Genomic DNA, 15,279 nt, shown 5'->3' with positions numbered 1-15,279 from the left:
CCATGCAAGCAGAAAGGGGAACAAAGTGGGGTTCGCTTTCTCTTTCTGTTTTCCATCAGGCTTCTGTATTTACCCCTCGGCAGGGGTGAACACACACCCTTTTATCACATCTCGAGTCATCTGGACAAAACCAGCCAGGCAACATCCACCAGAGAGCTTGCAACACAGAGTGACAAGCGATGTGAACAGGTCTCTGTGCTGCTGATGCTAAAGTAGCAGCTGGCAGACCTTACTCCCTTTTTGGTGCGAGAAGGGTCACAGAGGTGAAACAGCTATTGCTTGAAAAGTTGCAGAAAAAAAAAAAATTTAGCTGAGGGCCTGCATCCAAAATCCTAGGACACAAAATGGCAACATTAGTACATAAAATTTGCGGAGTAAAACCACGAGCTTTGCCCGTCTCTAGCTGAAACAGGCTCTGTGTGAAGCCAGCCAAGCCTAAGCATTTGCTAGCACTTTCATACGGGTCAGATCTCTTGGCTGCTGCTTCTGGGATCAGTCTTAGGGGCGTCTGAACTCCAAACACCAGCTGGGCTGTCACTGCTAGCCTGGCCATTTTCTGTTGAGACAGTAGTGCCAAATAAATTGGTTGAATGGTTTGGAGCTGAGTGAGTTCTCAGTCCCACAAATACTCTCTGTCTTGCTGTTGTTTACCCCAGTTTTCAGACCAAAAACCTTCCACATAGGTCATATTCAGCCTCCTCCCATTCCATTACACCATGGGACTTGCCAGTAAGCTCTGTTTGTTAAGCAAAGCTGACTGACATTTCTGAAAACCTTTCTTAATGGACCAGACTCATCATCATAACTGCAGCAGCTGCATGCACAAAGCTCAGAGGGATTTGGGAGCAGCGATCAGCCACTCATTCTCTTCTGCAGAAATCCTTGCAGCTTTCTTGTTCCCAGAATGCCAGCTTCCCTTCTGCTACTGCATTAAGCAACACACTGCTTGGTGTTTGATCACCTTCACTCCAAGCAGAAGGCAAAAATGTGTGCCTAATAGAATAATTAGCTGTGCATGTAGGGCACATAATGGACCTTACCTGAGGACATGGAAAAAGCTAGCAAAGGAGCTGCCCCCTCCACAGACACCGACGTGCTAAAGAAACAGTGTTCCCAGCCACGTTCCATCTTTCATGTTCACACAACCTTTCAGATCAGCTCAAGTCCAAACTTCTGCGGGACATTTCAAAGATAAGGCCCAAGATTTTGGCCCAGATTCAGTGCAAGGAAGTAGTCACAGTGAAGATATCAGACCTCCCCACAATGTTTGTGCTAAGCCGGTATGTTTGTTAAATCACTACAGCAAGAGTCCTTGAGTCTGCAGGAAAGAAAAAAGGCTTATTTAGGTCAATAGGAATACTTTTCCCCTGTCAAATTGCGGTTCAAATTTGGCTCCTCAAATGGGACAGATGCAAGTACAATTTAGATGAAGATTAGGCACTAAGGATATATTTCAGGCACTATCCAGCCTTACAGTAACTCCTTCCAGTTCCACTCTAGCAGATAAATAATGCATGTTTTTCTTGTTTTGATAACTCTATGGTATAGCCATTTATGTTCCTCCAGGGTCTGAATCTACAGACATGGATGCACATTAGCACCAGGCGCTTGAGACTATTGTCACCACATTGACAGTTACCCCAAAGACCCGATTACCGAAATACCCAGGAGTTTCAGCATGGTATTTAATGGGGGAAGGTTTAGGTCTCATCACACAGAAAATTCTTACCAGAACCAATATAAGGAGGTCATTTTCAAACCCCAGTAAACAAAAATCAAATGAGGCCAATAAACAATCCTTAGGAGGAGAAAAATGAACAGATCAGTCATTAAGAGAAAATAGTTTAAAATTATTAATTTTTTACTATAGATATATTTTAATTAATCATTCATTATGTGGAAGCCCAAGAAGTAAACAGCATGCTTGCTAAGCCGCTTCACCATTGATTTTTAAACAGCCTCAGGTCATGGCCGCCTTCATCTTTGAATCACCTATTGAAATAATTGATGTGCCAAGTATGGGGATTTATCAGTCCAAACTCAGAGTTATGCCTCACTTAGAGTTTAAATGATTTATCTTTCTGGTTTTTAGGTGCTTGATTTTACTTTCTGTTTTACTTTGGACAGATGCTACTGAATTTGCCTAGAGGGACTATATTCAAAGAAGTGAAAGATGGCATTGCACAGATATATCTCTTTATTACCATGCTTCTGAAACATATCAAAAAATTAAGCACATTATTGAGTAGAATACCACTGGGAAATGAACTATAGAGGCCTGCTGACTTATGTTTGATTGCATTTAATACTTCAGGGGCAACCCTGCTAGAGACAACAGTCCGCACGTTGCTGTGTCAGCTTCTGTCTCTACAGAACTGAGCCAGCTCGGATCAGGGCTCCAGAGCAGAAAGACCCCAAGGTCTTTTCCCCAAGGTCTGTCCCCAAGGCCTTCAGTCTTCCATTGTCCATCAGCCTCAGAGCTGACTGATGGCACTTTGGGAGCATTTAGCCATTCTGGTGCCAAATGCTCACTTCTTCCTAGCTGAGGAGCAAAGTAATTAAATAAGCAGAGTGCCAGGGGTGGAGAGAAGGAAGAGGGAATTGATGTCAAAGGGTTAAGAGCGACTCTGCTCTCCTTCTGCAAAAAGAGCTCCCAGAAAGCCGCAGGCAATTTGGGCATTTTAAATACTCCTCAGGGGAAAAGGGAAGCTGAGTTGAAGTTACGAGTGATTCTTACCAGGGAGTTTTGCTGTGAATATGTCCTAGGTCTGGAAAAACTGGTGGGATGTTCACACTTACTTCATGTCAAATGCAAGGCTGCAGGAGCCCATTCAGCAACTGCCTTGTGAGCTTCAAGGGAAGGAAGAATCAGCCAGAAAATTTTGCGTTAATTCTCTATGATTCTCAAATCTCTTCTTCTATCATCTTTGACAGGGTGGGTGTGAGGCTGTGGATGCTACACTGTGATATCCAACCTAATGATTCAAACTGAAGGCTGAGAGAAAGAGTTTGCTCATCCCATATAGAGATAGTTCTGTCACCAGCTACCAGCTGACTCTGTAAGTGACAGCACTTTGTTTCCAGCTTAGTCAGCTCCTGATTTTACCTAATGTTTGGAGTTAGAAGAATTAACACCAAAGAAGTTTTGCTCGCTACTATCCAGCAAGTCAGCAACTCACGTTCTGGTCTGGAACATTCACCACATATTACTAAAGCTATGAGAAAGCATTTATTTTTTTTTAGGAATACACAGGCCACAATTGAGGTTCACGGATAAAATAATTCATTTCAGGATACAGGCTAGCAAGGCAGGCAGCTGCCATCTGATGCTGTACCTCTGAAAGATTCATGTACCAAATAAAACTTCTGCACATCTGCTGCAGCTACGTACATACAAAAGAATTCAGCTATATTTTCAACCAGTATCTCATGATCCATGTTTTGGACAATAAACCTTCCTTTTCATCTATTAGCAGGTCTTTATTCCAAGAAAAAAAAAAAAAATCTGAGTAAGGTTGTTTTGAATGATTCACTGTGAATAAATCTGACACATTTAGCCATTATCCTCTTTGCAAATAATCCTGTCTTGTGTAAAAGTGTCAGTTATTCCTGAGAATAAGAGAAGAATACATAAAGAAATGTCCATTTCAGGTAATCCATAAATAGGTAGTAAATCTCTGTTTGGTGTGTGACTGGATACGTTTCACACAATGCTATTTTTTCTCCCCAGACAGATCTTTTTAGAGATTCAAGCATAACACAATGGACAAATAGCAACCATCTGAAAACAGCCAGCATTTTTGTTATTCTGCAGCTACCACGTTTTTGTTACGAAGGCAAGTATTCAGACATAGTGAAGACATTGTTTTGCAAACATGCTTTCACTGAAATGCTTATTAAAGAAATACTTTGCATGAGCAACCATTCAAAATTCTAATAAGTGTTCACAATGTTTTCCCTGTACTTCTAGTCATGAGCATTTTAAACTGCTATCATATTAGCCCATGCACTTGCAGCCTTGCTGCTGTGCAATAAGGTGGGACAGGGTGTCAGATGTCTTTTGAGTCTTGCCTATTCCAGGTTAGCAGGCGGCTAGTGCTGAGAAGTGACAGGGGTGCGAGTATGCACAGTGTCTGAGGAGAGTGCTACGCTCCCCAAATTCCCACACTCTCATCCTGATAAACAGTGACGGAAGTTAATACCTATAGAAATACGTACTTAAGATGCACAAAACACACGTGGAGCTTTCCTTGCTAAGTCTTCTCAGTGCGCCCGGGTTTCAAAACACTGCAGAAAACACACCTCGACATCAAGAATTTGAGGGACAATTTAGCTCTTCCAGTTTATTTTTTTTCTAGAGTCAAACAGTCTTCTAAAAATTGTGGATATTTAATTTAGAGTGTTATGAAAAACATGCTGAACTGAATACTATCAGACACTTACCAGTTTGAGTAATGTTGAATGGCCTTTACTATGTTCTGCTGCCCTCTGCATTCAAGCAACATCTTCTTCTGTAGGCCTATTACCCTATAAAGTGGGGGAAGACAATATGTTTTCAGAACTTTTTCAGAACATGCAAGAGTTAGGTGCCTCTAACACATTCGTACTTTTTTTAAAACTACTGATTTTAGAAAGGATGAGGATGAGCAATTCTCCATTTTCTTTCTAGGGTGATTGACACGTTCATTTTCACTCACATGCCTATGAACTTTTATAAGCATTATGATATAAGAATACTTCCCCACATTACAGCAGCACTTTCACGTGGGAATGAATGCAGTACTTTGCTTAAAATACCAATAATTACACTCTAGCTAAAAGATAAGCAGCGTTAGTACCTGATACAGCGTTGCCGCTGCATGTTATTGAACAGCCACTTAACCACTGCTCTGTTTGACAACTGTAGAGTATAATTATATGTTACTTGAAAATGTTCCTTTTGCAAAGTGGCACTACAAAAAATCTTTTTTATTATTTTAAAAAGACTAAAACACCTCAAAAAAAAAATGCCCTGCTGAGCTGAATGCTGCATTACAATCAAAAGTAAATCTGTCACTAATCGAATGAATATACAGGATGATAAATGTGGCTAATACAAAAAGATCTATGGGATTCAACTTGGAGAGGGGACCCGGTGACCGGTTTTCACCATTCTCACCATCCATCAGCGGATGTGGTGGGACAAAGAAAACGGGAAATGAGGAGGGATGCAGCACGCTCTGCAGGGCTAAGCTCAGGGCTGGGGGCACAAGAGACAGGTTATAATTCAAACCCTCCCACTAACCCCCCATGTGCCCTTGGAGAAAGTGTAACTTCACCGCTCCGACTTCACCAGTTACGGAATGGAAATAAAAATTTCCTCTTCAGAAAGTTGTTAAGAGGAAGAGCTGGCTAATCCTGTGCTTGCATAAGCATCCACTTTTCCCAGTGTCAGCCCCAAACGGTAATTTGAGAATCATTTGAGGCTGGTCTGCCTGCAGACTTCACCCGTAGCTTTAAGCACCAGCCGGTTTGCGTGACCTTTTGCTCAGGGCCAAGCCTGCTCTGCCTTCCTTCCCCGAGATGGCGACCACGCAGCCCAGCTGTGCCCAAAGGCACCGTGCTCTCCCCCCTCTCAGCCTGAGCACAGCACTCTGGAGACAGAGCTCATCTGCATTCAACATTTGCTAAGGGTGGACATCAACAAAAACAGAGGAGACTTTTTGGATGCAATGTAAACCCACCGGCAAAGGTCAGAAAAACAAGGTCTAAATGTGGTTATTGGGAATTTCCCTGATCTCTCACTCCAGACCCTTTGCTGCAGGGTTATTTGCGGGTTTTTTCTTCACCATCTGGTACTAAACATTGCGTCCACAGCTTTCCAGAACCTCAGGCTCCCCCTGATGCTGATCCCAGCCAGTTCCTGTGACAAAATGGATGACTTTCCTCCCGGTCTGGTCCAGAAATAGAATTCTCGTGACCCCACCTAGAAGTAAAACATTAACAATACCAAAATTCCTAAGCACAAAGCACTGGATTACCACCTTGCTTACAGACACATGTAGCCTGGAGCCCATAAACTGGACTACCCGTGAACAAAGACTACTAGAGTCTCACTTTTATTTCATTGGAAAGCCCACACCAAGAATTCAAGACAATAAACTTCAGGTCTCAGAAATCAAGTTATTATGTGACAGCACCCCCTCTTATTGTATATCCTAATTGAATTTAACATCACACTACATCTCTATTGAGAAAGACAATGACAAATATTATTTCGCTACAGAATACTCAGAAACATATCTGCAAGATCACAACTAGATTACCCTCTTGACAGCAGTGATAAATGATTGTCATTTTCATCCTTTAAAGAACTTTTAAAGTAATAAACTAGTGATCCAAGTGCTCCAGTAAATAAGAGCACATTTTGTTAGCCTTCTGTCAAAGCTAGCAAAATGGCCACACTGTGATTGCCTTTACCAGCGACACAGCCAAGCGGGAAACACATCTCCACTGATTGCCGCTTTACATTCCTTGACAGGACACATCTATCCTAGGAAATTTAATTAGTTATATGTTTTCTGGACATTCTGGCACTGAGGGCAACTGGTACAGAATGCCTTGTTACCGTGCCATAGAATTCTTTTTCCCTTATGAACAAGGTGGCACCACCCAAACTTCTTATATGGAATGGCTCAAGCTAATTCCCAAGTGATGCCTGGGGATAGTTCAGGAGACTTGCCTCAGGCCAAACCCATTCAAAGGACCATTCTGACAATTTAAGAACATAGACAATCACAAAACCATAGAAATATTGTTTGAAGATTACTTAATCCAACTTCCTGCTTGAAACTGGACTATTGTCGTCACTAGTTCAGGTCTGCCATGCCTCTGTCCAGCCACATCTTGAAAAGATCCAAGGTTGCAGATCCGACAGCCCCTATGAGCCACTTCAAGATGCTTCTGGTGGAGTATTTTCTTACAGTCCAACCTGAACCTCTAAACCACAATCGATGGCTATTACCCCTTGCTGTGCTGTCTGGAATTACAGTGAAGAGTTTATTGGCAACTGGACATGATTTCACTTACCAATCTATTTATTTTAAGAGCTGAGCAGAACCTCTGGGCCTGGGCTCCAGAAGATGGATGGGGAAGAGATGGAGCCATGGCAGAAATAAACTCCACTGGAGTGAAAAGAAGCCCAAAACACCGCACCTTTGAAAACCTTCCTCTGAAACCACCATCTAGAATGGTTGCAGCCACTAGATATTTGAACAGGGATACCTCTCAGACTATGCTATGGTCTTCTCACAGCACATCTCCCAGCTCATCAGCATATTCCTTGCCCTTCTCCCATCTTTAGTGCAGGAGACCTTATTGCAAAAGAGAAAAGTTTGGGGAAAAGTTTGTCAGCATCAGAGCCAGGAACTGCAACCACTCCAGACCAAATTATAAGCCATTGTTCAGGAAAAAATACCTCTGCTTATTTCCAGGAACAGAAAAGATGGTCAGATTTCAGAGTTTAAGTAAGACCTATTCTCTTATCTCAGCAAGGAAGAGTAAAGGTAAGTGTGATTTTGTGTTTAAAACTGCAGGCCCCAATACCTGTTGTTGGTGTGTTTGCACCAAAAGTAAGTTGAGAGAGTAAGGTGTCCCCTTTTCCACCTGGAAGTGATGGATCTGGCCATTGTGACTGTATTGTCGCTGACTGTCTCACCAGACTGGCAAAACTGTGGATTTGATGTTGCCCAGTGGGTTTGGTTGGCAGATTATGGAGTAGGACTGAGACTGCCACGCAAATCACTGGCGGCAAAACTATTGCAATACAGGGCGGAGCTTGGTGGCAGTTAGGTGTGATGTCAGTGGGACACTGACTCCTGTCAAGAACAACATTAATGGCCATGGGGAGGCACGAGTCAGGATGCGCAGCTTTGCCAGGTTCAGGGCGTACATGGTGTTCACGGTTCCTCCATCAGTCGCAGGCTTCGGCATTAACCCTCCTAGCCCAGGGCTTTTTTCAGGCGCATCCAACTATTGCATCAAGTAGACGGGGTGAAGAGAGGTAGGACAGAGCACACAGCGAGCAGCTGCCGCTACACGTGGCTGCGCAGTGTGCCAGCATCGCTGTGAGGAAGGAATAAATCACCGTGCTGCCTGGCATGGAGCCTGCTTTGGTGGAAAGGCTCCTTCCCCGTTCTGCCGAGAGGTGAGTACTAAGAGCTGTGAGACACGTGGTCAGTTCCAGGTCTTCACATTCAGCATTTTGGCTTGAAACCGTTACAGGCTCTGCATCTTCAGGCTCAGGAGTCTCACACCCACCCGCGTCCCCACTGCACAGGGAGTCCTCAGAGCCTGCTGGCACCAGGTGGGCCACCACCTCTCCTCTCTGCAAGCAAACCCAACACACCCCAGTCTGCCCCAGTCAACTATGCACCTATCCACCGGGCACCATCTCAAAGAAGATTTTGATACCTTAGAACAGAGGAGGGAGAAAAAGATGGGGAGGGGAAAATTCATAGAAAATAAGAGGTCAGCAAATCAATGTTTTTAAGAGCACTTATCAGTGGGGTATTTGTACTACAAAGTATCAGTCACTACTGTCAGGCCTTAGGTAAACATGCCGAATTGCCTCATATGTATATGCTCACTTACTATATGAATGCACTTTAATTTTGTGTGAGCCCCTCTAAATTCAGCTTACCTGGATATTTCAAAAAATATATGAAAGAAAAACTAAAGTCTAAGCTCACATCAGCCTAAATTGCTAAAAAAAAAAACCCAAAACTATATCTGCAATTTGTCATTGGTGCTCTTGCTGCAAGTTAATTCCACATATCGGTCAGTTTGACAGCAAAAATAATGCCATGTGATTTGCAGAATTAAACACAATAGTACTTTTCATTTTGGCAATACCTTATAAGCACTCTTCAAATATTTCAAGCCCAGTAGAGACTCACAGATAATCTTTGCCAAATACAGTGGAAGGGTTCGTAGGGCGTTTTCCCCAGCCCTTTGGGAATATGAGGAAGAGGCAGCCATCAGCTGTTAAACTCAAATCATTTACCCCATTCTGCCTGGCCACATCAATGAGCTGCTTGATTTCAGCCTGCTGCTAGTATGAATGATACAAGACTCAAATCTTGGAATATTCGTATTCACCCACAGAAAGCTGAGCTCAGATGACAAAATACTCCCAGCCATGCCTTAATCCAATATAACTAAAAAAAAAAAGAAGCTATTAGTTTGGTTTCCTATCCTCTTATTTCTGGGAAATCTGTCCATCAAATTTCAGCTGCTGCTCAATGTCGCCTTCACCATGAGATGAGCAGCACGACATGGGAGCTGTCATTTGTCTTTCATTTCTAGATTATATTACAGATGTTATGTGATTACTGGAGATCAAGTGGGTGAAATGCTGTTTCATTTCCCTGGAGGCTGCAGATCATCCTTATATAAGTTGTCACGGCTTCTAAGTGCTTCTCCTGCTGCTGGCTTTCAGCCTTGTGCTGTAAAGGGACCTTCCTTGTCCCTGGGATGAGGCTGCCCAGGGGTGGCTGCTGTGCTGGCAGGGGAAGAATTCATGTTTTGTTCTGCAGATTTGGATTTTAGACATCTTGCACAGTTCTTCCAGCACTGCACAAATTCGGTGAGATTCTGGCATTCTGCAGGTTGCCAGCAAGTCTTTTTTAAGCCTATTCAAAAAACACCTGTGAGCGTTACAAATCTGAACCGAGGGAAAACAAAAGCCAAAATGAAAAACTGTTTCTCCCTTCATAAACTCTCATGGGGAGGAGCATTTTCACGTGTTCATAAAGTACTCCCACCAGGAAGACAGAGAAAACTGAGCTTTGAAAACTGGTCCAGCTCATCACCTGGAATCCAGATATGTCTAGTGCCCATGGCCACCTGCCCGGCTCCTGGCCCCTCTCCCCAGCTCACTTTCTTCTTCCAGTTGTGTGGTGCAAGCCAACAAGCAACTGAAGTTGTGGTAGATGCAGGTAACAGACTGTGTCTTTCCACAACACCTTCACACGTGACTGCCACCTGGTAAAATTAAGCTGTTCCACAGCAAGCAGCAGGGATGTGGCCCTGTTTTTGGGGCAGTTCTTATGCTGCTGTACCTGCCCAGAGCCTGCCCAGCCCTGGCAACAGGACACCGGGACACTATGGATCACTCGATCTGGGTGTAAGTCACAGCCACCTAATGACATCTGCCCAGCTTGAACTAACCGAGGACAATTACAGACGTGCAAAAATAGAACCAAGGAGAGAAATAACAGCCTTTCCACAAAACAGTAAATTTGAACTTGATCAAAGAGCCACGAGTATGAAATCATTTCCACAGGAGTTATCTGAATTTGGGTCTGAAAAGACAGTAGGAGCAGCACGCCAGACACACATTTATGAAGGATGACTCCTTCATTTTTATATATATATAAATACATATATTTAATAATTAGTGTAAGAATACAGAAACATTCTCAAGTGAAAATCCATCATTGCTTAAGTAATTTCTTGAAAAAATCCTTTCTGAGGAATATGAAGGAAACTAGGAATATGAGGAAATGAGGAATATGGGCTTCATATTCCTTCTCCACCAAGATCTAACATCTAACAGGATAATCCTGCCTGTTCCCTGTAGTATCTGTTCATGGACCTGTAGCCGTATTCCTTTTTGCCTAGTCCCTTTTTGAAGCTGCTGATACCTTCTGCCTCCATTAACTCCCACGGCAATGAGTTCCAGGTCACTACCTGCTACATCAAGACATAATTTATCTTATGTGCTTTTAACAAGTTTCTCATCAGTTTAAATCACTTCTCCAAGTTCCTGTATTGAAGGAGAACAACATTTCTGCATTCACCTTAACCACTATCTCCATGATTTTGTAAACCTCAGCCACATGTCCCAAAGCCTCCCCAAACTGAAGTCCCAGCTTGTCTGCAGATCCTTCATCCCTTTAATCATTTTAGTTACCCTCTTTGTACTTTTTTTAAAGTCCACTCTGTCCTTTTCAAGATGCAAACATGAAAACTGCCCACAGTATTCAAGCTGTGGGTGCTCTAAGGCTCTGTATAGCTGCGAAATGACGTTTTTCCTTTCGTAGTCAATACCTGATGATATCCAGTGCTTTAGGGTAAGATGGGAAGGATCCTTATCCTGTCTTCAGACCTAAAACAGAAAGCTTGAAAACAGCTCTGTAAGTCTTCATTACTTTTTTGTGTGTTTCATGATCTGGAAGCACAGAGGCCCCAGTGTCTTTTAGGAGTATCCATTTGTTGCCACTTTACAGGAATCTATCCTGCTTAGCAATTTCTGAGGAGTTTCTGAGCCCCCATGCTCCTGAATCAAACAGCAAGCTGAAGTTTGGAAATGAAGCCTGTCGTCTTGTCCCGTGTTTTCACCATGGTTGTGGTCATTTAGGCTAATATGCTTCACTTCGCAAATTAAATGAGCTAAGAGACGTGGCTCAGCAAACAGGTGGTAGCTCAGCACGTCTCAATAACCCAGTCCCTCTGGCTCCAAACCTGTCCATGTTTGGAGAGCTTGTCAGTGACAGAGAAAAGAATTAGCCTCTTGCTACGCTTCACACACAGCCCATTTCTCACAGAAGCAACCACCTTTCGTATTTTTGGCTCTAAATTGTCCAGATTCCTTTGAGCTAAACCTAAGACCTACTGAGTAAGTATTTCTAGCCGATGCCTTTATAATGTTTGTTGCACAGGAAGAAAACTTCAAGAAGAAAATAAAAGCATGTCAAAAAGGATTTAGGGGTTTGTATGTATGCATATATGCATGTATATGCAAAAACACTTTGAAAATGTGGATTTTAGGACATGTTTTTTCTTGGCAGAAGAAATATTTGTGTTTACAGGTCCTAAAGGACACACGTCACCGAAAGTCACAGTGGTAATAAGAAGCCTAGGACCAACAAAGAATCAGCCCTGAAGGAAAATAAAATTATTCTCAAGCAAAGGAAACAGTTAAGCTAGCATTTGACGTACAAATCTTTGAAGGCTGGTTGGTTCTTTTTCCTTCAGATTTCACCATAACTGGAGAACTAGGCATTAAAACCCACAATACACATTTCTATTCCTACCTAATTTTTCAAGAGATTAGTTAAGCAATGATGGCTTTTCACTTGAGACTGCTTCTGTAGTGCTACACTAATTATTAAATATACGTAGGCACTGAGCATTCCCCCCAGTCAATATCGATGTTGAATTCAGGTTAAAAAAAAAAATTGCCAATTTGTGCCTGTGTTTCATAAGCAAATGCACTGACACTTGCTTCAGGATTCTTGTTTTGCACTCTGTGGCTGAAGGCCAGGTATAAATAAATTAATCAGGTTATTAAATTGGCCCACGCTATGAATTACAACTCTGCACACGGCAAGCGGGACATCTGAAACTTGCCCTTCTGACCTGCAGAACAGCTAGAGAATTGGCACAGAAACTCCGAGGCACGGGCACACTTTTCAAGAGCTTTGAAAGTCAGCCAGCACAGCAGCGCACAGCACACGCCTGAATCCAGTCAAGTTGAAATATTTTATCAGAAGCCCATCAGCGAAGGCCTTCAGTCCCTCCCCTGACCTTTATCCCTTAGATGGGAACTGTCTCCAATCACTGATGCCTCCCATCCATAAGAAGCAGCATAACTGACCGTGACTCTCTTCCTATAAATGATGAAAGTATCACCTGGTGTGTCAGATGCTTTTGATGAAGGTAAAGTTAAGGGGGGATATTTTGGGCAATTATGCATTGTCAAAACATAATGAACGTGTTTGAAACGGAGAGCTGAAAATAAGCCGTTTGAAACAAGCCTGCCAAAGGAGTCAAAGGCTTAGTATGAATTAATAACATTTGGCATTCCAGCAGCAAGAGCAGTACATGGACTCACTCAACTTGTTGCTGTGGGCTTGGTGGCAGCACTCAACCAAAAGCTGAAAGATGATGGAATCTGCTGCTGGAAGTGGTCCCTCTGTCATCAGTAGAGGAAATGCAACAAGCGGGATGAATAATACATCAAAATGGTCATGATAAAACACCACCCATTCATTAGCTGGAGAAGACATGATATGGGGAAGACCCAGGAAGTGTGGAGCATTTCTTCTCGGCGCTTTTCTTCCCAACACACAAGGGGGCTTGGCCATAGAGTCTCCTGCATCCCCTCTCCTCCTTCCTTGCTGCATTAAAGTGTGAGGGAAGACTAAAAGGCTGCGGAGGATAATGGAACGTTATTGCAGAACATTTCTGCTTGGATTTTGCTTTTCTTTCCGTGTGCAAGTTCTGAAAGACTTCACACTCTGTGCTAGGCAAAATCACAGGACCTTGAAAGTCTGACTTACTGCAGAACCAAAACACAAATTCAGTAATTTTAAATGATAACTTTCAATTAGTTTGAAACTGAAGTAGGTTAGACTCCAGCTTTAAATATTTTGTCATATACAAGCAAATATATAAGTGATTTACTGTGTATTGCTTTTATGATATAGTGCAATAGTTGTGCCTGGCACTTTGATATATTAAGTGAACAGTTCCTGCCTTATAATTTCATGCTGTAAAATGAAATATGTTTGTATATAAATAAATATACGTATGCATATACTTTTAAACACATAGATTCCAGTGCTGACAGCACAGAAGTAATGAAGTTAGTTTCCCACCTGCTTAAAACAGCTGTCAGCTTTGGCTGGTCTGAAAAAATCAAGAAGAATGCTGAAAAAATCAGAGGCAAATTGATGACAAACAGAAATCGACATTGGGGGAAGCAAATATGCCAGCTGAAGAAAATAGTTTCTGAATTCTTGTGAATGAGTTGCTAAATACAACCTTAGTCAATGAACAAGCCATTCTTCAGTAGCACAACAGATAGCTCAGCATGGTCACAGCTTGCCTTGGCCCTCGCATTACAGCACAGTCTGTTTCCCGTGATAGCTCACGTGCAAACACACACACGCTCTACCAGCTGCCTTCACTACGTGAATACAAATAGACAAAGACACTGAAAAGGCTGGGGGAACCTGGTCGGAAATTAATAGCTTAGGTCAGGTTACTTTCAAGCTTTTCTTCCAACATGCAACACAGGAAATGTATGTATTCCCTCACAGAGAAAATTACCTTTCATGGGTGAAATACACCCTGTGTGTTCTGGTTCAGCATCAGTTACCATGTGTTGCAGGCTTGGTTGATTACCTCCTAGCTGGACTCTTATTAAGCTACTGTGAAGAACATCCCAGTCCTCGGTTCCTCCTACATGTCCCTTTGCACCAGAAGTGTGTGGTGGGCTGTTTGCCCCATTAGCATGCCTTGAAAACTCCCTGGGCAGCTGCACCTTCTCTAACACCATGAAACAGGCAGACCTACAATCAGTATTTCACCTGGGATGGGAACATCTGCAGTAGTTCGTGTTCTCCTTCTAATGGATAAGCAAACTTCACACCATTCACCCACCCTTCAGGGGGCAACTCAAATCCTTGCTCTGGATCACAATATCCCATATCCCATGATGTGACTGTGACTCCATCCTGGTATGTTCCCAAGGTATCAGCTTCCCAAGCCCGCAGGCAAAAGCAGGAGAGAGCAAGACTTTTCTTGAGAGTCTTATCAGAGTTTTCAGGGCTTTGGCCAGAGGTAGGACTCTGTGCTGTTCACAAGCTGGCAGAGCAGAGGAGAGACCAAACTAAAGCAGATTTGCCCTTGATCAACTGTCAGAGTTTTCAATATCTCCAAACTATGCAGTAGTTGAATAGAAGTTTTTAGAAGACTTGTACAGATGTAAAATCTAATGAGTATTCTGAGCATTTCAGCTCTCTAGCCTTAAAGCACTTTCTTACCTCAGAGAGGTACATCCTAGGTTTCACAATAAACAAACTGATGTCTAGTAGGAATGTTTCTTTCAAAATGAAGAACACCTGGGAGAAGAAGGACATGGCATAAATAATTTAGTAGTAATATAGGAGAAAAGAGAATAAATATTAAAAGCTCTATTCAAGATTCTTCTCATCCTTCTCGAGACTGGTACAAACATAAGCAGCAAGCAACTTGGATCAAAATTAATTCCAGACCTATTGAAGGCCAGCACCTGGGAAGTCCTTGGAAGGTGCCATTTAGAGGAAAATGTAACTTTGAGGAAGATTTAGGCTTCTCAAAGGAAGACTTCACCTCTCATCTAGCCTACCATTAATTGGACATCCCTAATGAGATCATGCCCGACAGTCCATAACCTTCCACCTTCAAAATAGTTTAAATGTTCATTTGTATTTCAGTTCTGGCAGTGCCACAGAAACTTCTGGGAGTCTC

At 42.7% G+C, this 15,279-nt stretch overlaps 1 long non-coding RNA gene across 1 annotated transcript; it reads right to left on the bottom strand.

Moving 5' to 3' along the window:
- Positions 1–2,787: 2,787 nt before the first annotated feature.
- Positions 2,788–5,957, bottom strand: LOC141740176 (uncharacterized). Its single transcript, XR_012585901.1, has 3 exons — positions 5,724–5,957; positions 4,444–4,527; positions 2,788–2,850 (listed from the first exon to the last, which is right to left on the bottom strand). It is a non-coding gene; the product is annotated as an uncharacterized LOC141740176 (long non-coding RNA).
- Between the last annotated feature and the right edge of the window lie 9,322 nt (positions 5,958–15,279).

The sequence above is a fragment of the Larus michahellis genome, chromosome 3 (assembly GCF_964199755.1).
Source record: "Larus michahellis chromosome 3, bLarMic1.1, whole genome shotgun sequence".
Taxonomy (NCBI): Eukaryota; Metazoa; Chordata; class Aves; order Charadriiformes; family Laridae; genus Larus; species Larus michahellis.
Note: the sequence above shows the minus strand (reverse complement) of the source record. Positions and strands in the feature narration are given on the sequence as shown.